Source organism: Myxocyprinus asiaticus, chromosome 10, assembly GCF_019703515.2.
Source record: "Myxocyprinus asiaticus isolate MX2 ecotype Aquarium Trade chromosome 10, UBuf_Myxa_2, whole genome shotgun sequence".
NCBI lineage: Eukaryota > Metazoa > Chordata > Actinopteri > Cypriniformes > Catostomidae > Myxocyprinus > Myxocyprinus asiaticus.
In genome coordinates, this window is record NC_059353.1 from 40,740,190 (window position 1) to 40,761,778 (window position 21,589).

The 21,589-nt window shown below is 36.6% G+C and overlaps 1 pseudogene; it reads right to left on the reverse strand.

The window, feature by feature from the left end:
• Positions 1-3,093: 3,093 nt before the first annotated feature.
• LOC127446761 (PMS1 protein homolog 1-like) overlaps positions 3,094-21,589 on the reverse strand; it is a 42,223-nt pseudogene continuing 23,727 nt past the window's right edge.

Genomic DNA, 21,589 nt, shown 5'->3' on the forward strand with positions numbered 1-21,589 from the left:
TCTTATGTGCAACTTAGCTAATGAAAATGACATCACAATGAGGTCTAAGTACTGCTTGTACAGTGTACACCTATTCATGTACAGCAATTTCCTTTCTAATGGGTTAATTCTGTGCACAAATCTGTCAAACACAAGAGATGAGGACATTAATGTTTACCCATGGCCTGCTTTAAAATGGTGAGGAAATATGGTGATTTCTTATTCAACTATGTAAAATTGTGAATGCTCTGGGCCCAACTTAACCTGGAGACCCAGAGACCTGTTTCAAAGGCTTTTAGGAGCTTAAATGACAATAAAGACAAAACATGTTTTCACGCCAGTGATATTTAACACAGAGCACATGTTTCTTGAGTGTCCAAGTTAAGGAGCACAAGGTAATTGCTTTACTGCAGTTGATTGGGAAAATTATGGCCACATGAGGACAAGCATCAGAGTAATTTAGATCTGCTCAAACACTGTAAAAGAAGGTGAACTTGATAGCTCCATTAATTACATCTAACATTTTCTCTCTCATAAACCAACTACTTTGTGCCACAACTGGTACAAACGCAGCGATTAACTGCTGATCAACAAACTATTGCGGTCACACATTGCAGGGCACATCAACGCATGAACAGAAGCTCTGGAGTCCATAATGGGTTAAAATGTAGTTCGTGGAACTGATCAAACACTGGAAAACCACAAACCATATGGCTACAGGCGACCAACTGTTAAAACTTAACATCTGAGCCTTATTTTCAGCTGGTAATTGGAGGTCCCTCACTGTGAATGCACAACCCCAGAGTCCATCTTTTTCGCTTTATGGGACCCTAGCACCAGGTTTTCACGATTAGCATTTAAGGTGCTGATTTCTGAGGAAGAGTGAATTTACAACCACACTACAGTCAATTTTGTGGTTCACTGACATCTGTGGGGTCAGTAGTTTTAGCTTGTTTTCTTTTCTAATCAGAAGTCAACAAGCCAAACTTTAAAAGTCGGGTACTTGACCTTTCCTTAATTACCAGTAATGGCAAAAAAATTTTCCCCACAATAAATAAAGACAGTGAAACAAGGTATATTCCTTAGCACCACAGAAAAGTGCTATTTAGATTTCAAAATCTTGATTTGTCTTCAGTCGTTTTCAGAAATGATTTGCTATGCTTTGTCCTCATGCAATCATTCATAAAAACTAAATTCATCAGCAAGGTCTGTCAAATGTGGAGCAGCTAAGTGGTGTGTTATATGTTCTGACCTGTGTTATATTTTATTTGTACACAGTGTTTCAACTAAATAAAATTAAATATTGATAAATGTAATGTAAATACTGTTTGCTATATCTCAATCCTCAGAGATTTGTGTGCACAGATAATCTTATTTTATAAAAGGTTATGTCTTCCACCGTAAACCTCCCTTCACTCAGTAGCTGACCTTGATCATGCAAAAGCTGATTGGTTCTAGGAAATAGTGCAGAGCTCTACCTGGGCTGAAAACAAATTCTACACTGGCTGATTGCCGTGCTTACTTGAACAGATGTCTTATACCTATGCATCTCCCATAAACACTAGGAAGCCTCTGTATAAAATAATAGTTCACCCAAAGTGAACATTATGTTGTCCCAATGCTGTTTGACTTACTTTCACAAGAAAGTTCAATTTACTTAATTTAAATGAACTAAAGCAACACAATTTTAGAATATTCTGTCACAACTTGATTTCATTGCATTCTATCATTTAAATTTTTTAAATGGAAGTTTACTTAATCCATTTGAGTTGGGACTACATGAATACATTTTGTGGTGTTAATGTAGCATTGATGAAACTGGCAGGGGATTTCTATTTTCCAGTATGCTTTGCATGGGACTCTTAAGGGAGAGTAAATGTTCAAATTAAGTGATATTTTGTGTTTTTGTGAAAGATGAATATAAAGTAGGATAGTTGTTAGTGTTTAATGTTTTCTTTATTTTGAGATTCAGAAGAGTTTCTGTTATGTTGGAGTTTTGGAGGTTACCATTATGGTGAAGAGTGGAGCTTGAATTAAGGATGAGGACAGGTACACATCACATTTGGAATTGGTTTCTTGCTTCACTGAGCAATTGTTGTGCTTAACATAGTTATTATACTACACTCTGTAGTGCTTCTGCACAACATGTATTCAGTAACGTACACTTTAACCAGTTAGTACATAAAAGTATAAGAGATTAATTTGAGTTATATTGACATATTTAATTTTGTTGGGTTTACCCAATTCAACTAGGTTCTTTCTGCACAAAGTGTTTGTGTTGAGATTACATAGTAATTGTAAGTTAAAGATAAATTTTCTGTTTCATTTTGGACTTACATTGACACCTAGCGGCTTGGATGCAGCATCATTTAAAATCAACAGTTTTCAGTTTAAGATGTCATTGTAGAAATGTAGTGTTCACAGTCAGCCATGATTACTTTAATCAATGAGTGAAAGTGTCAAATAACAGGATGGTTACTGAGATTAAGCGAGTAGTATTCGGCTGGTCATGTGCGGACCCTCTCCATGTAGAATAAAACCTTTTATAAGGTTAATGATATGACTGGAGTCTACATTTTAATGTGAGTGCTCATGATTTCCTACATAAATTGCAAAATTACAATTCGTGTCTTTAGTAGTTAAACTTTTTAATGAGGAAAAATTAATGAGTGCACCTTTAAGAAAACTCATTTCAAACACATGGAGCCACTGTCCACGACTGAATCGAGTTCAGCCAAAGAGCTATTCTTTGAGTGTTATTCAGTGGAACACAAAAGGAGAAACTTGAAATAATGCTGCTCTTTTCCATGCAGTTACAATGAATGCCGATTGGAGCTTCCAAGCTTCAAAAAGAACACAAAAGCTCAGTAAAACCAGTAAATTATTAAAAATGATCCTTTTGTGTTCCATGGAAGAAAGAAAATCATATAGGCTTAGAACATTGTGAGTAAATGACAATTAAGTTGTGGATGCACTATTCCTTTACTCTGCAAATTTATCTCAAATAATAAGAATGAAAACGGTTATTCATCCAGAAAAAAATATTTATTCCAAGTGACAATCATCATACCTCTATAGGGTACAAAATGTTAATTTGATCAAATAATAAAGTCCTTATTGAGAACTAGTTATGATCTTGAGAGCTTCCTCCTCTGTTTCAGGAACAGTAACCAGATTGTGATAAAATGGTCATCCATGGAGGCAGACCAGACTTTTCTCTTTTAGTTCCTATTTCATTCTGCAAACTGTGTTTGTAACAACAGCTCTGGAGAGGTTCACAGGTAACTGTATAGCTAGTCTTACAGCCTCACTCTGAAAGAAAAAGAATGAAAGAAACAGCATGATTAATCAAAAACAGCAGCTAAAGAGACACAAAAGGGATTAAAATATCATTGACAATGTTTGTATGCACAAGACTATTACAATATTTATCAGAATTTGGTTGTATTGCTGTTACACAAGCATAATACGAACATGTTAAACAAACTGCAATAATCTGAAGCCAGACGGAAATCAGAAGACAGCTGGCCTGTATTAATTGGAATTTTGGATCATGTAAACACTGAGACACACAAGATCCTGACAGCTGTGAAAGTAAAAAAAAAAAAAAAAAAAAAAAAAAAAAACACAATTCAAGATGTTTTAAAAGCGAGGATACATTTTTTACAAACATGAAAGGAAATAATTACAATCAACATAAAAAAGGTGAAAGCATAGTAACTCAAGTCTCATGGCTTACATTTTGCAATTCATTGAGCTTGTTTGTTTTATTGTTAAACACATGAATGAGAACTAATGAATGCAGTGTTATAACAAAAGCATCTTTTTGAGAAAATAAGAGGCTTAACCAGAATATGGACCTTAATCTAAAAATTATGTGCATGTAAATGTGGTCATTGTCTAATATTAATAAACTCTCCATTTGTGCTTATATTTAGAAACTCTGAAGTGAAACTGGTAATTGAAAAAGTGTGCTCCAAGAAGCCTCTCTCATCTCTAGGTAGTTTGAGACTTTGAGCGGTCTACATTGCTCAGCAGTTTTTGCAAACTGCATCCCGGGCCTTTACAGCCTGCAGAAACTCCCTCAGGTCTCCTAGCCCGTAGAAAGGCATGCAGTCAGCCATGCCCGTCACTTCAACACGCCTCTCAGTAGACGAGGAACCTGGCCGAGATAAGCAACGAGCAAGGATTAATAAACTCCTAGTACAACGTTCTCCAGGAAAAAAATAATAAATAAATATTGTGATTTACACGCTGGTTGGAAACCAAGTCAAGCAGGCACTGCACCAAATTACGCTATTACCGTGTCTTTGTGGACTGGAAAGAAAAACCAAGGTGGAGGAGGTTTTCAACAGATGATTTAAAGATGATTGCTCTTCCCTAGACACATCTCAATGAAGAGCTCTGCTCTAGGTGAAATGTATGGAAAGGTCATCAAGGAAGTACAGGCCAAACGGATTCTCCTTCCCTGTTTGCTTTAAACAGAGACCCAGACATAAAAAATCTGGGTTGATCTACCATGCTTACAAAATGATGATATTGTTAATGTAGTGCATATTAGAGGATAGACAGCCTTAGTTTACAAGCACACAACTTGCTACCACGATGCTAAGTTATTCTGGGTGGTTGCTAGGTGGTTGCTTACTGGCCCAAGTCGCTATGATCCTCTTGTCCCTAGATATGGCTCTGGTCCCATCTTTCAATGCAAGTCTATGGGACTTTTTTCGCTCATTTATTGTTAGAAAAGCAATGCAGAACTAGATATGCACTAAAGTTAAATACTTAAGACTTAAAAGAATATTCCGGGTTCAATACAACGTAAGCTCGGGTATTGTCCCTCCTTTAAAAAAATAAAAAGATGCAGCAAAAATCAAGGTTACAGTGATGCACTTACAATAGAAGTGAATGGGGCCAATTTTTGGAGGGTTTAAAGGCAGAAATATGAAGCTTATAATTTTATAAAAGCACTTACATTAATTACACTGTTAAAACTCATGTAATATTTGAGCTGTAAAGTTGTTTAAATTGCAGTTTTTTTATGCCGTTGTAGGGTTTACAGAGTTACGTCGTCATGGCAATTAAGTTGTAAAATTGGATATGACTTTACACAGAAAATGTTAGTTAGCAATTTTACCATACTAAACTCATGTTAACATGCATATTGTTTACATTTTGTGGCTATACTTTTAAAACAGTGAGTATTTTAATGTTTGATCTATGTACTGTAAGTGCCTTACTATAACCCAGTCTTTTTCTTTTTACTTTTTTCTTTTTGTAGAATAGGAGGGACAAGTCTAAATTTAATGTTTGTGGTAATCAACATTATGCCACAAATGCTGTCGATTGAGCTTAACTTGTATTAAACAAGGAATATTCCTTGAAGGTTTTTTTTTTAATCCCTAACCCCAAGAATTACCAATAATAATGTTGATGCTTGCCTTAGCAAGCACCACTAATTAATATTGAACCTGGTGAACCAGAAAACCAAACATTTACTTGTGGAATGCCCATTTTTAACAATAAAGTGCTCTTGAGAGGGATATAAATCTGCTGAAAGTCTTAGCCAAATTCATGGAATTTGGCTCAAGAAACCACTGCCTTCGTAAAGGGCAGTGTTTCTCCACAGAACCACACTGAAATGCAAATCCACAGTTCTGGCAAAAGCTCAGGCAGTGAGCCAGCATCAACCATGATGACCCTTACCAGTGCCAACACAACACTTACTGGAACAGGGCTGAGAGGGAGTCTTAAGTGCATTTCATAACCAAGAGGCAAAATAAGGTCAAATGAGGACTAAGTTGGTGGCGTCCTTAGCCCTAAAAAGGGCAAGACCATAAAAAAAATTCAGAAAATGTATTTATTGCTATTTTCTGACACATTAGGGCCCAAATAACACAATTTCATGTTTTTCTTAAAACTATTGCTTTATTTTTAATTTGACAGTTTTTATCCACCAGGATATGCTGCCCCTTTAGGGCATTAAAAAAAAGAAAAAAAGAGTTCATGTTTGGCTGTGCTTCTTACCAGATTTAAACCCATTCAAATGCATATTTAAAACATTAGAGTCAGAGTCTTTTATAATGTACCATGGAATTATTATATTTTTTTGGAAAAGAGATGTGTAACCAGGGTCTGGTGGGACCATAATCCAACTCTTTTACTAATTACTTAAGAGAATTATAATTTTGGGTGAAATATTACTTAATCATTTACTCACCATTATGTCATCTCAAACTCGTAGGACTTTCTTTCTTCCGTGGAACACAAATTACCATATTTTTATGGAGCTATGATGTCTGTTTGTCCATACAATGCAAATTCAAGCTCCAAAAAGCACATAAAGGCAGCATAAAGGAAATCCATAACACTCCAGCGGTTTAATCCAAGTCTTTAGAAGCAATCCAATCGGTTTTAGGTGAGAACAGAACAAAATATAACTCTTTTTTTTTTTTTTTGACTGTATATCTTGCCATTGCAGTCTCTAGGCAAGATCATGATTTCAAGCTCGATTACACTTACTAATGCTTGACGCATGCGCAGAGCGCTAGATGACGCTAGGAAGTGTAATCGAGCTTAAAAAATCATGATCTCCAAGGAGACTGCAGATGTCAAGATTTACAGTGAAGGAGTTATATTTTGGTCTTTTCTCACCCAAAACCAATTGAATCGCTTCAGAAGACATAAATGAAACCACTGGAGTCTTATGGATTACTTTTATGCTGCCTTTATGTCCTTTCTGAAACTTAAAAATTTGGTCACCATTCACTTGCATTGTATGGAAAACACACCTCATAAGTTTATTAAAATATCTTTGTTTGTGTTCCATGGAAGAGAGAATGTCATATGAGTTTTAGATGACAAGGGTAATAAAAAAATAAGAGAATTATCATTTTTGGGTGAACTATTCCTTTAAATTGTACTGATTTTCAGTAAAACAGTCAACCATTCTCTATTCACTCTCCATTCATATACTGAACTCTTTTTTTTTTTTTTTACCCCTAAAAGGGCAACGTATCTTCTGAGATATAAACATTCTGTGTCAGATTATGAAAAATTTAAATATTTAATTCATACATTTTCAACATGATCATAATACAATTCCTAGCAACAATAATTTAAGCAGAGAATGTCCCTCAAAATATAGTTAACATGTAAAAGATATAAACAGCATATTTCTCATGACATGCTACCATTTCACATTTAGATAAATATTGTGAGTTGATGCCAGAGTTTTTATACAGACCTCAGTATTTGTAGGGACACCCTTTTTAATAACTTTCACAGAAATCTTCGGAGTTTATGGTAGGTCCTTCTTTAAAGGTTTATAAGTTATTGTTGCAAATCAATTCATCTATGGGATTTTTTTTATTTATTTTTACTTCTGAAACCAGACTGTTGTGCTCTATTAGATTTACATGCAATTACAAAATGGTCCTGGATGCTGATTGGTCAATAAAGCATTCCATCCTTGCTAAAATTCAGTAACCTATACAGTAACAACGATGACACAGAACACTTGTCCACCTTGCTACTGTGTATACCATTACAAAAGACCCATAAAACACGTTCTGTTATTGTTTACATGCCAGAGACTATATCATTTAGCGGAAGGATGCTTATTAAAATAATGTTTTAATGAACATTTGTGTCCTTAGTATTTTTTTTTTTTAAATGTAGCCATTTTAAAAAAAGCATAAAGGCACTTGAGGCCATGCTAGATTGTGATTATAGTCACGATTGAAGCAGTTGCAAGCACTCCGGTGTGCATTGTGCCTAACAACACCCTTTAGCCATGACTATATTCACAATATAGCACAGCCTTTTGTACTTTATTGAGTACTTATAATACACAAGAAAGAAAAGTACTATTGTTTTCAAATAATGTAAAAGGTAATGTTTAATGTTTTATCCTATGGAGCACATGATCCATACTCTGTCACCAGTCTAAGTACACTCACTGAGCACTTTATTAAGAGCACTATGGTCCTAATAAAGTGCCCGACGTGGTCTTCTGATGTTGTAGCCCATCTGACTCAAGGTTTGATGAGTTGTGAATTCTGAGATGCTACTCTGCTCACTACAGTTGTAAAGAATGGTTATCTGAGTTACCGTAGCCTTTCTGTCAGCTCGAACCAGTCTGGCCATTCTCCGTTGACCTCTCTCATCAACAAGGCGTTTACGTCTGCAGAACTGCCACTCACAGGATGTTTTTTGTTTTTGGCACAATTGTTTGGCACTGTTGTGCTTGGAAATCGCAGGAGATCAGCAGTTATAGTAATACTCAAACCAGCCCGTCTGGCACCAACAATCATGCCATGCTCTAAATCACTGAGATCTGATGGTTGATGTGTACATTAACTGAAGCTCCTGACCCGTATCTGGATGGTTTTATGCACTGTACTGCTGCCAAACGATTGGCTGATTAGATAATCGCATGTACAGATGTACCTAATAAAGTGCTCAGTGAGTGTATAATGGTATAGTGACACTATAAGCCCACAAATTAACAGAGCTGTTTTTATATTATTGGAAAATTAAAGGCACCACAAGAAAACATTTAAAGAAAACAAGGTACTTTCACTCTTCACTAATCAGACACAGGCAATTCTGTCAGAAATAATTGACTATAATCCTGTTATTAAAGCCGTTATGTGTGACATTTCTAAATAATTTGTGAACTGTGGCATTAATGATGTCCACTGGGCCCAACCTTTGTTAAATCAAATTGGACAATCCTTGAGACCTTTAAACAGCATGACCCATGAATTAATAAAGGCACATTTTCTCAAGGGAAGCCTGTCACAGAAAAAAAAAAAAAAAACGTGTGTAGAAGTATTTCTGAATCTCTCCCTCTCCACAGCACATGATGAGTATAAGGAGGGAAGGCGGGGTGCGAATTTAAGCACACTTAATGACAATCTGAAGAGTTCTTACAATGGAAGACGAGGCTGTGTCAAACATGAAGTTGACCGATCCCTTAAAATGAAGCCCCCTGTTTTTAAAAACAAGTTCATACAATTAAGTATGCCCAAACTGAGCTGTGTAGGGAAAAGTAAATGCTGGCAAAGCACTTTCCACTTAAGCAATTTGTATAAACAATGACTTCATCACTAGGCACAGCAGGAATTAATGTCTCTGGGGTAACAGCATGGATACAAAAGTTAGTAAAAACTAAAAATTTTAAATGTTTTATTATTGTACATTGAAAGTTGACTGATATCTTTAAATACTTATAAGGGGTAGTTTGATCTGATTTGAGACAATACAAATTAATGTGATTAATGTGTATCTGTCGCCAATTGTTCCAAATTAAGTCATACACGTGTAACATTCAAATCTAAGCTTTGACCACACTCTTGGACCATTTCATGGAAAAATTTCAAGACCATTTCATACATTTCATGATTGGCTCCAAAGCACCCAAGCTGAATAACCGTGTCTAAGGAGATGGAACAGTAAGTCTAAATCAGATCCCATGAAACCACTGACCCACTAAATCACAATGTAATTTAACAAAGCATTCTATTTACATGTATGTTGAATGACTCTTTTTAGATAATGAAATGTAGTGGTTGAAGGATAATGTTTTTTAAATGGCGATGACAGTACCAATACTTACAGTCCATGGTAGAGGTCAACGGATAGTGGATTTTGCCAATACCAATAACAAAGGTGGTGGAAAAGGCTGATAACCAATTAATCAGTCTATAGATTTTAAAATACATTTTACAATGTTAAAAAAATACTTGATCTTTTCTTACTATGATGGACACAGATATAGAGGCTATAAGAGTCCAAAATAAATAAAATCCCAGATGCAGTTTTGGTGCATAGGCTGGACTTTTAACTAGCCTGAAACACCAGGGACTCTTTTTTTTTTTTTAAATGAAGGAGACCTGGCTCCATTACAATGCTCTATGTTTAAGTATTTACCAAATTATGCTTTTTATAGCATATATATTTACAAGATTAAGGGTTGTGTATATTTATATTTCACCAGATGAGGTTTAATGAGGAATAAGGTTTATTATTATTCTCAAGATGTGAAGTTGGAGACACGATGTATGTGCTGAATAGGGCTGGGTATTGAAACAGATTTCAAAATTTGAATGATCCCGATTCACAAGCTTTCGATTCAATTCAATATCGATTCATATGGCATTTTGCTTACATATACTGTAAAAGAAATGTTCTCTCAGCTAATGCCCTTAATTATAAAGGAACCTTGGAGTGGTGATGACGTAGTGGACTAAAGCACTGAACTGGAAAGCAAAAGGTTGTTGGTTCAATCCCCACAGCCACCACCATTGTGTCCTTGAGCAAGGCACTTAACTCCAGGTTGCTCCGGGGGTATTGTCCCTGTAATAAGTGCACTGTAAGTCGCTTTGGATAAAAGCATCTGCCAAATGCATAAATGTAAAGGTAAACCTTCTATGCAACTATTCTTGGTACAATATGAAAATATTAATTTTACAAATCATATCTTATCATTAGATTTTCATCAAATTTTCATCGTCATCTGGAGTGGAGAGGTGTCCAAGTCACACCAGCTGACCACTGGTGTTCCTAATGGATCTGTGCTTGGACCCCTATTTTTCTCGATCTACACTACATCACTCAAATCTATCATTAAGGCACATGGTTTCTCCTACCATTTCTACGCAGATGATACACAGCTCTACCTGTCGTTTCAGCCAAACAACCCCACAGTCTCGGCTCGTATCTCTGCCTGCCTCTCGGAGATCTCGGCCTGGATGAAGGAACGTCACCTTCAGCTCAACCTTGTCAAGACAGTACTCCTCTTGATCCCAGCCAACCCATCTGTCTACCATTACCTCTCTATTCATCTTGGTTCAACTATGGTAACGTCAGCCAGGACAGCCCGGAACCTGGGAGTGTTGGTGGATGACCAGATTAACTTCACTGCCAACATCTCATCAACCACCCAGTCTTGCGGGTTTGCACTTTACAACATCAGGAAAATCAGATCTTTCCTGTCTGAATACGCCACACAGCTCCTGATCCAAGCTCTGGTCATTTCAAGGCTGGACTACTCTAATGACCTGTTGGCCGGTCTCCCAGCTAGCATGATTAAGCCACTGCAGATGGTCCAGAATGCTGCAGTGCATCTGGTCTTCAATCAGCCAAAGAGGGTTCATGTCACCCCACTCTTGATTTCACTCGACTGGCTGCCAGTAGCTGCCCGCATCAAATTCAAGGCTTTGACTCTGGCCTTCAGGACAGCCAATGGAACAGATCCCTCTTTTTCCAATTCACTCCTCCAGGTCTACGTCCCAACTCAGTTAAACTCAATGAAAGGGCGGCACCTGGTAGTCCTGTCGCAAAGAGCCACAAAGTCCATTTCAAAATCATTCACTCTTTCTGGTCCTCTGTGGTGGAATGAGCTACCATCTCAGCTTTCAAGAAACAGCCGAAAACATATCTGTCCTGCAAGCACTTTACCAAACAACAATAAATGCTCTTACATTTTAACAAAAAATAAAATAAAATTCTTTGTCTGTCTCTTTCTTCTGAGCTAGCATCTTTACTACATCTTTATCTTAATTTGGCAGTGTGATACTTAAGATATTGTTGACTTTTGTATGAAAAACTGCTTGTTTTTTTTCCTCATTTGCAAGTCGCTTTGGATTACAGCATCTGCTAAATGACTAAATGTAAATTGATCACATACATTTTTGAAAAGCTTTTGAAAAATGTTCAAATTCAGTCTATTCCATCGATTAATGTCTTGAAATTGCATATATTATGTTGCACATATATTTTTTGTTACATATTTATTGTTTACTTGCATAATTTGTCCTATTTACAAGTATTTACATTGATATGTAGAACACATGCTTATTCAGTACAGCCCAATTAAGACTAGCAGCATCAGCCAGTAAGCACATATAACGAGAGAAGACGTGCATTGTATGTTTAGCGCATCCATGTGAGATTAGATTTAAATGTTTCTTTTTTTTTTTTATCAACAACTGACTGTAAAAAAGAAAGGATATTAAAAGAGACATTATTCAATGACATATGGATCTGTGGATCTCGTCTTTGGACACACAGAACAAGTTAAACCAAACATTTACTCTCAACATGCAATGAAAGGAGCTCTTTGCTAATAACATCTCCACTATCATACTCAATCACTGGTGAATGAAATCTGAACATTTACTAGCCAGTAAATGTCTATGATTGTAATTATAGACATTTTTAGTTGCATGGCATGATGTTTGGTTGCACATGCGAGTGATTTACTTGCATTACCGAGGGTTGCCACATAGAGTGAAAGATCGATCTTGGGATTTAAGAATCGAGATTGTTCAAACGAAGATCGATATTTTTATCAAGCCCTACTGCTGATGAGGCACGTTTCCATGTAGTCACATTTTTCTTTGCATGCCCTCACATCAATTTAAAACACTTGATTATCTAATCAAAATAACAAAATATGCATTGACATGAGGATTAAAATATGGATGACTATTTAGATAAAGCAAATCATGTGATTGATTTTATTTCACCTCTAGAGGCTGCTGTTATACTATAAATCCATGCCATTCTAACGGTAGAATCCTTTAGCGCCAGCCACAGAGGAACACAAAGGAATAAAATAATAATAATACTATCTGCATTTTTGCCATTAACTGATAGTTCCAAAAAGCAACTATCGGCACAGATTAATTTGTAAAATATAGTGGTCTGCCTCTAGTCCAGGGTAGCCGATGGCCGAAATAGTTAATAATTAATAGAATAGGGGCCTGGGTAGCTCAGCGAGTATTGACGCTAACTACCACCCCTGGAGTCGCGAGCTCGAATCCAGGGCGTGCTGAGTGACTCCAGCCAGGACTCCTAAGCAACCAAATTGGCCCGGTTGCTAGGGAGGGTCGAGTCACATGGCGTAACCTCCTCATTAGTGGTTCTCGCTCTCAGTGGGGCGTGAGATAAGTTGTGCATGGATCGTGGAGAGTAGCATGAGCCTCCCGTACTGTGAGTCTCTGCAGTGTTATGCACAGCGAGCCACATGATAAAATGCGCGGACTGACAGTCTCAGAAGCGAAGGCAACTGAGACTTGTCCTCCGCCACCCGGATTGAGGTGAGTAACCGCACCACCACGAGGACCTACTAAGTAGTGGGAATTGGGCATTCCAAATTGGGAGAAAAGGGGATAAAATTTAAAAATAATAATAATAATAATAATTAATAGAATACAATTTTATGGTAGCAAATGAGATTTACAAAAAATGCTGAAATGAAAAATTATTTTACACAATAATTATGCAAAATTCACAGATTTGACTGAAGACTGAAGATAAGCGAAGTATATGAACAGAGTATGAATTTAAAAAGTCTTAAACTGTTACCTGGAATAATCCTAATCTGGAAACCATTTTCCACAATCCTTGGATCAGTGAAGTTTTCTTCATGTTCATGAGAACATCCATGCACTCTGGCCAAACAAGTACCATGGAAAAAGGAACTGTATGTCAATGTACAAGTACAAATATGGTGGTATACTTGAGTCATGATTTCAAATTGTAATTCAGAATACAATCCAAAATTGTAAATCCAAATGTAAATATGAATACTGAAATATTTTTTTATAGCCAAACACATACAAATTATCAATATTTATCCTATATAAAAGCCTCTGCCAAAGGCATAAAAGTAAATGCATCTTTAGAACTACAAAAACAGATCGGTATGTACACATCCAAAATGTATCATTAGGAGAGAAAATAAAAGAGATGTGCTACCCATCTGTCAGCTGTACAGGGGTCTGCAGCCTCGCTGCTGGAAGTATATTATTCTCCAGAAGTCTTTTAAACAGCAAGGCCTCCTCCACTCGAAACGGGTTCAACAACATGAGCTTTCTGCCGCATAAAACGACCCAGGCACCATGAGAAGCCAAGCGGTTTACAAGCCTGAGGCCCTGTGCACTTGAGCTGTTCTGGTAGGAGAGGAGGTTAAGACTCTGCTTGAGGGTTGCAATACTGAACGGGAGGGGTTTGGAGAGCTTGGCACAGCTCCTCTTACTCGAGGGCTGAGAGGAGAAGAGTTTGTTCAGGGCCTGCTGGTTGGAGAGGGAGGCCTTGCGCTTCACGCCTTGAGCTTTGTTCAGTGAGAAGTCTGCGCTCATCTGCTTCTTGCCCTCTCCGCACTGGCCACCTCCCTCTGTTGCCCTCTTCCTTTGAAGGCTGTAGGCATTCAGAGACTTTTCTGCCTTGCTTTCATACCTAAGAAGGGATGTGAAGCAAGAGCATGTATTTTGTTACAGTCCTTAGTAGTACATTTTGCATTTCCTACTGCGTAACTATTTAAATGTGGTCAGAAGAGAGACTTTGTTAGGACAAGCAACAGAAAAATTAGTTGATCAACACTATCTACACTATCAGTCAAAAGTTTGGTCACACTTGACTGAATTTATGTTACTCATTACTTGAAAACCTTCTTAAGGCTTAGGCTTAAATGCAAGTGTCTATTAATTTTTATACAAAACTAAAATGGTTTGAAATGGATGAGTTGGACTAGATAGTGAAGGAAAAGCAGTCAACAAGTGCCCAGCATACATGGGAACTCCTTCAATACTGTTTTCAAAGCATCCCAGGTGGCACCTCATGAAATTGGATGAGAGAATGCCCACAGTGTGTAACGCTGTAATCTAGACAAAAGTAATTTGTTTAACATTTTTGGGTCAATAGATGATTCCCCTACTTCCATTTGAGTTATTTCATAGCTTTGATCACTCAAATAAGGTTGTCCAAGATGATAAAAATTACAGGTCTTTTAAAAATCTAGTTAAAAAAAAACATACCAAATTTGTAAAATGTAATATTTGTGTCCATGTTAGTTTCATAATCTTTTTAAATATAATTATATAATTTTCTATCAAATAATTTAATGTCTTAAATGGCTAGTTCACCCAAAAATGAAAATTCTCTCATCATTTATCATATGACTCCAGTGGTTAAATATACAGTATGTCTTCTGAAGTGATGCAATCATTTTGGGTGAGAAACAGATCAATATTTCAATCTTTCTTTTTACTATAAATCTCCACTTTCAGAATGTGAAAGTAAAAGTAGAGACTTGTGGTAAAAAAAAATAAATAAATAAAATAAAAAAAAACTTAAATATTGATCTTTTTCTCAGACACACCTATTACAGTGGCAAGAAAAAGAATGTGAACCCTTTGGAATTACCTGCATTTATGTATATATTTGTCTTAAAATCTGGTTTGATCTTTATCTAAGTTACAATAATGAAAAAACACAATCTGTTTTAATAACTAGTCACACAAAAATTATTGTATTGCTCTTGTACATATTGAATACATCATTCAAACATTCACAGTGTTGGTTGGAAAAAGTATGCGAAGCCCAGTTAATGGCATCAACAAAAGCTATTTAGAGTCAGGAGTTGGCAAACCTGGCATCCAATTAATTAAACATGATTGGAAGTGTGGGTTAGAGCTACTTTAACTTGTAAAAAGCAGTCCGACATTTTTAGTTTGCTATTCATAAGAAGCATCTGCTGACGTGGACCATGCCTTGCAAAAAAGAGATCTCAGAAGACCTACTATCAAAAATTGTTGCTTTGCATAAAGCTGGAAAGCGTTACAAAGTTATTTCGAAGAGCTTAAATAGTAATCTGTCCAAAGTTAGACAAATTATCTATAAATGGGAGATGATTTAGTACTGTGGCTACTCTCCATAGAAGTGGCCATCCAGCCAAGATGACTCAAAGGGCACACCGCAGAGTACTCAATGAGGTAAAAAACAACCCTAGAGTAACAGCTAAAGACTTGAAAGAATCACTGGAACTGGTTAACATCTCTGTTCATGAGTGTACTATATGGAAAACATTAATCAGACATGGTGTCCATGGTAGGATACAACAAAGGAAGCCACTGCTTTCCAACAAAAACATTGCTGCTTGCCTGAAGTTTGCCAAAGACCACTTTGACACTCCACAACGCTACTGGGAAAATGTTTTGTGGAATGATGAAACTAAGGTTGAATTGTTTGGGAAGAATACACAGCACTACGTATGGAGTAAAAAGGGCATCGCATACCAACATGAAAACATCATCCCAACAGTAAAGTACGGTGAAGTGAGCATCATGATTTGGGGCTGCTTTACTGCTTTGGGGCCTGAACTGCTTGCCATCATCAAGGGAAAAATGAATTCCCAAGTTTATCAAGATATCCTACAAGATAATGTCAGAGTGGCTGTGCGCCAGCTGAAGCTCAGTAGAAGTTGGGTGATGCAGCAGGACAATGACCCTAAACATCAAGGGAAATCCACTACAGAATGGTTTAAAAAAAAAAAAAGAAAATCCACCTTTTGGAGTGTCCCAGTCAGAGCCCAGATCTTAACGCAATAGAGATGCTGTGGAATGACCTCAAGAGAGCCGTTCACACCAGACATCCTAAGAATATGGCTCAGCTAAAACAATTCTGTAAGGAAGAATGGTCCATCTGAATGGTCCTTCTGAACATTGTGCAGGTCTAATACGCAGCTACCAGAAAAGCTTGGTTGAGGTTATTGTTGCTAAAGGATGATCGACCAGTTATTAAATCCAAGGCTTCTCTTACTTTTTCCACAGCACTGTGAATGTTTAATGGGATGTGTTTAATAAAGACATGAAAGATTACAATTGTTTGTGTGATGTAAGCTTAAGTACACTGTCTTTGTCTATACGTGTGACTTTGATGAAGATGAGATCACATTTTATGACCAATTAATGCAGAAAACCAGCTAATTCCAAAGGGTTCACATATTTTTTCTTGCCACTGTATATTGGTTCTGAAGACATGGATTTAACCACTGGAGTCATATGAATTACTTTTATGATGCCTTTATGTGATTTTTGGAGCTTGAAATGTCTGGTCACCATTCACTTGTGTGGAAATACAGAGTTGAAATATTCTTCTAAAAAAATCTGTTTGTGTACTGTGGAATAAAGAAAGTCATACACATCTGGGATGGCATGAGTTGCGTGAACTAACCCTTTAAAAAACATCAAGTATAAGGTATTAAAATACTTTCCTTGCTCCTTGAATACACGCGAGTTTAATGATTTAACTTAATCATTAATTTCAAATAAGTTTTCCAATATGTTTTTAAGGTAAAAAATAAAAATAAAAAATACTGTCCAAATATCATGAATTGTTTAGTCATGAGTACCAAGAAGTTTTCTTAGGGCTACTCCATTTGACCTGAGCAAAATGTGCCTTTTCATAAAAATTTCAAAATATATATATTTTTTTGCTTCACACACAGTCATGAAGATCTAAAGGCATCCTCTATGTTTTATGGTTATTTTCTCAAATGACAACAAAATGCTACCTGCATGTTGGTAATACCACATGACTTTGATTTGGTGGACAAAATTTTTCAAATCTAAATACTGTTTAAAAAAAATGGGTCCCTGCTTATTTTTTAAGAAATAAAAGTAGAATAAAATAATATTCCAGACTACTTATGCCGACATTTCTTTTTTCAAAAACTAGCTATTAATGACATTTTTTTGTTCTTTGTTTTGTTTTACTTTCTCCAGACAGTTACACCCCTTAGACTTTAAGCCCCAGAAAAAAAAAATCAAAATGACTTTGACCTTAGAAATGGAAAAAAATGTCATCATAGTAGAAGGGAAATAATTGTTTTGTGTGAACTGCATTTTTAATGTATTCTTAAAAAAAACGTAATAGATCCGGACAAAAAAATTAGTGGCATGTCATTGACCCTTGTTGTAAAATGTGGAAAATATCGATAATGAAGAACAAGTTGTGTCCAAACTTTTGACATAGTTTGTACAAAAAAATCCACAGCTGGTTTGGAACACTTCACTTTTGGCCTAGAACAGGCAAAACTAAGTCCATGACCAATTTAACTTAATAACAAACAAGTAACATTTAAAAATTTAAATTCAATCTGTAACTAACTCTTTCACAAACATCCAGCACCTATTACTTTGGAGGCTAAGTACAAACAAGGTTCAGCAAAGAGGTCAGAATTTGTGACTAATTAAATATCCTCAATTCACAAAAGGAACCTTGATTTAATTTGCTCTTGTGATTCTAAGTGGGCTGCTGTAAATCAAAGAGTACAAAATGTGCAGAAACAGGCGAAATAAAAAAACATCTGCTACCTGTGACCAGATGGGGGGCCATAGAGCAGGAGGGAATGGGGGAGAGGGGCTGTAAAAATATGTGGCCCTGACCCTCTACTGGAAGTTTCTCGATGGGCTGGCCAATTAACAGCTGTGCCATTGCATGGTGCTTGCTACTGTACAATGGACCGGGCACTTTTTCAAATGCACTGTATGGTTTCTGAGCATACAGCTCGGGTGAAAGAGAAAGATGCAAAACAACATGCTGATGGAACCACAGCAATCAAAAGGCAGGCATGAAATGTGCTGAAAGCAAATGCAAAGCAATAAGAGGCCAATGGGGGAGATAAATGATTTCATAATGGAGCAGAAGGTTGAAGCTGGAGGGTATTCCCTGCCATGTACACTGAAATGGGTTCTTGACCTGAGGGCTTTGGGACTAAAGTTTGCAGTTCGAACAGTGAGAATGTATAAAAAGACTTTGTACATGACATTTAAAGGAATAGTTCACCCAAAAATGAAAAATTCTGTCATAATTTACAAACCTTCATGTTGTAACAAACACATATGACTTTCTTTTTTAAGGAGGAACACAAAAGATGTTTTAATGAATATTTTGGTCCATTTTTCAGTACAATGGCAGTGGATAGTGCCTCGCTTTAATCTCCTAAGACCCCCGGGTGACTGCAGTGTGCATTTTCCATTTCCCTTTTTGATTTGTAACTAGTAGCACCTAATAAACAAGAAAAAAAAAAAGAAAAAAAAAGCTTTCCTAAAAATGTATGTCCACATATGTGGACAGCGAGACTACGTTGTGAAATCAAAAAAAAAAAAAAAAAAAAAAAAAAAACACCAAGCTCTAGAAAGTCTGATTTATTTTTCCCCCTCAAATTATGTTTCCAGGAGTGTTGGTTATTCATGTTTTTGAGACGTTACAGACTTAATAGCTGATTTTCTGTAAAGCTGAATAAATAGTCACACTTTATATTAGATGGCCTTAACTACCATGTACTAACATTAAATACATACGAGACTATGCTGTGTAACTACATGTTGTTCTGCAAAATACCCACATTTGCTGCTACTGAGGTTGAGGTACGGGTAGGTTTAGGAGAAAGGGTAGGGTTAGGATAAGGGGTTAGAGTTAGGTTTTGGGGTAAGGGTTATGGGTAAAGTTAACTGTGTAACTACAAATGCAATTAAATGCAGCTACTTTAATGTAATTTCAATGCAACAACCTGTATGTACATAATAAGTACATTGTATCAAATGGTTAAGTACATAGTAGTTAAGGCCACCTAATATAAAGGGGGTCCGAATAAATAATTCTTATTCAAAGTAATGGCCAGCATCTTCCAATGCCAAATATTTTAAAATAAAATGTAGCATTATAAAATTCTGAATCTACATACTGATTACCATTGCCCCATGTCTGCCAAACATGTTGAGTGGTCCAAACATCATCTGCAGCCTGAAACTGAACTTTTGGTCGGATTTTAGGACTGAATGCACTTAGCTGCATAGAAAGCTATAAGATGCTCCCTTGCTCCCTATTTAGTGAATGAATTAACCTCCAGTGTGCTGTCTGTCTGCAACCTTTTTTTTTTAGCTTGAACCCATTTATTCTCAAAATGCACAGTAAATATATAGGAATGTATTTACTAAGGTTAATGAATAGAATCGTATTGTACAGTGGTAACTAAATAAAATATAACTAAATGTATATTAAAATGAAGCGACATGACCCACAAATGTGTTAGAGTTGAAAGTTATTCAAAATATCTAACATGTTCTTTCTACTTTTGAGGAAATGCAGTGCCAATTTCCACATATGTGGACATCACGTTTATCAGAGCGCTGACGTGCGAAAAAAAATTTTTTTTAAAGAGGCATATCAAACGAAACTAGAGACTCTAATCTTGTATGTCATATTCTGTCTTCCAAAGGCATACAATTGGTTTTGTTGAGAAACAACATGAAATGTAAGTATTTTTTTTTGTGAATATCTTGACGCCCCTTGCCCGTTAATGAGCGCAATGAGAGCAGCTCATTAAAGTGGCTTGTTTTTACACAAGAACTAAAAACAAAGCAAGTTTTCACATGAAAACGTGTGCGGTTGTTTCTCGACAAAACTGTATTCCTTCAGAACACTTGGAATATGACAGACTAGTTGCATGGACTACTTGTATGGTACTTTTGGGTCTTTTTAAGCTTTAAATGATGCACTATCCACTGCCATTCCATTGAAATGATGGACCGGAGTATTCATAAAATTTTTCCTTTTGTGTTCTGCATATGAAAGTAAGTCTTTAAGGCTTGCAACCACATTAGCGTGAGTAAATCATGATGGAATTTTCATTTTTAAATGAAATACTCCTTTAATGGATAAAAAGCACCCCATCCAGATTAAATCTCAGGTAGGTAGCGAGAGCTGTGACCTGCAGCTACAAAACATAGCTTAACTGAGACCTGAAGCAGGCCATAATATCTCCAGTCACAACTGTGATACAAGCAGTAAGGAAATAGTACATGGAAAATTTAGATACTCTTAGCTACTGCTCTCCCCTCCTAAGATGGACCTCACTGGACACTTTGCAAATGCATGATGAAAGCCATTTAGGGAGCACTGTTTGCATTTTAAGCCTGGAATTCATAACCAGGATCAAACGCACATAAACTGTGCAATAAGAAAGCAATGCTCCCTCGGTGTGAGCACTTTGGATATAAACCAAGTTCATATAGAGTCCCTGAATCAGTGCCAGACATTTTATTGCTGCATCAGACCACTGCAACCAAAATATAACAAGCATGGTTTTGGGGGTACAGTAGGGGTCCTGCTCAATCTGCACAACTCATGAACCCCCCCCCACACACACACACACAAAAATAAATCCATGACAACAACTCTAAGCCCTTTTGCTCAGCGTGCCCATATGTAATGAACCCATGTTACATGGACTCATGTAAAAATGTTTCTTAAAATGCATACTACTATATACTATATGTGCCAGAATAAAAGCAAAAAGTACTGGCAAAGTACTTGATAAGGCCTATTTCATGTTAAAGAATCGGTAATGCACAACAGGATTCAAACAGATGACTTTATCAGTACATTACATAAGTGCCAGTAGCAATGCTGAAATGCACTTTCCATTAATTTAAGTATGCTGACATGGCATGCTCTAATTGACAATTTGTTTGGGAGGGTGCAACCTCTTTTTGTTTGGTCGGTTAGTTTTGTCAACAAATGCAAATTGTGCCTACAAATGAAAAGGGATGAATTTTCAGAACAGTTGCTCCACTTTTACGCATGGTATTTCAGCACAAAAACCTGCGTCTTATTTACTAACCTCCCACAATGTAGTTTATGCAGGCGCAATCAGTGCTAAAATAGTGCTTACTATATCAAAACACAAAATATTTTTTATAAAAAATGACAACTTAAGAACCCGCGTTTTCTTGAGATTCATTCCCTGCGTTTGACG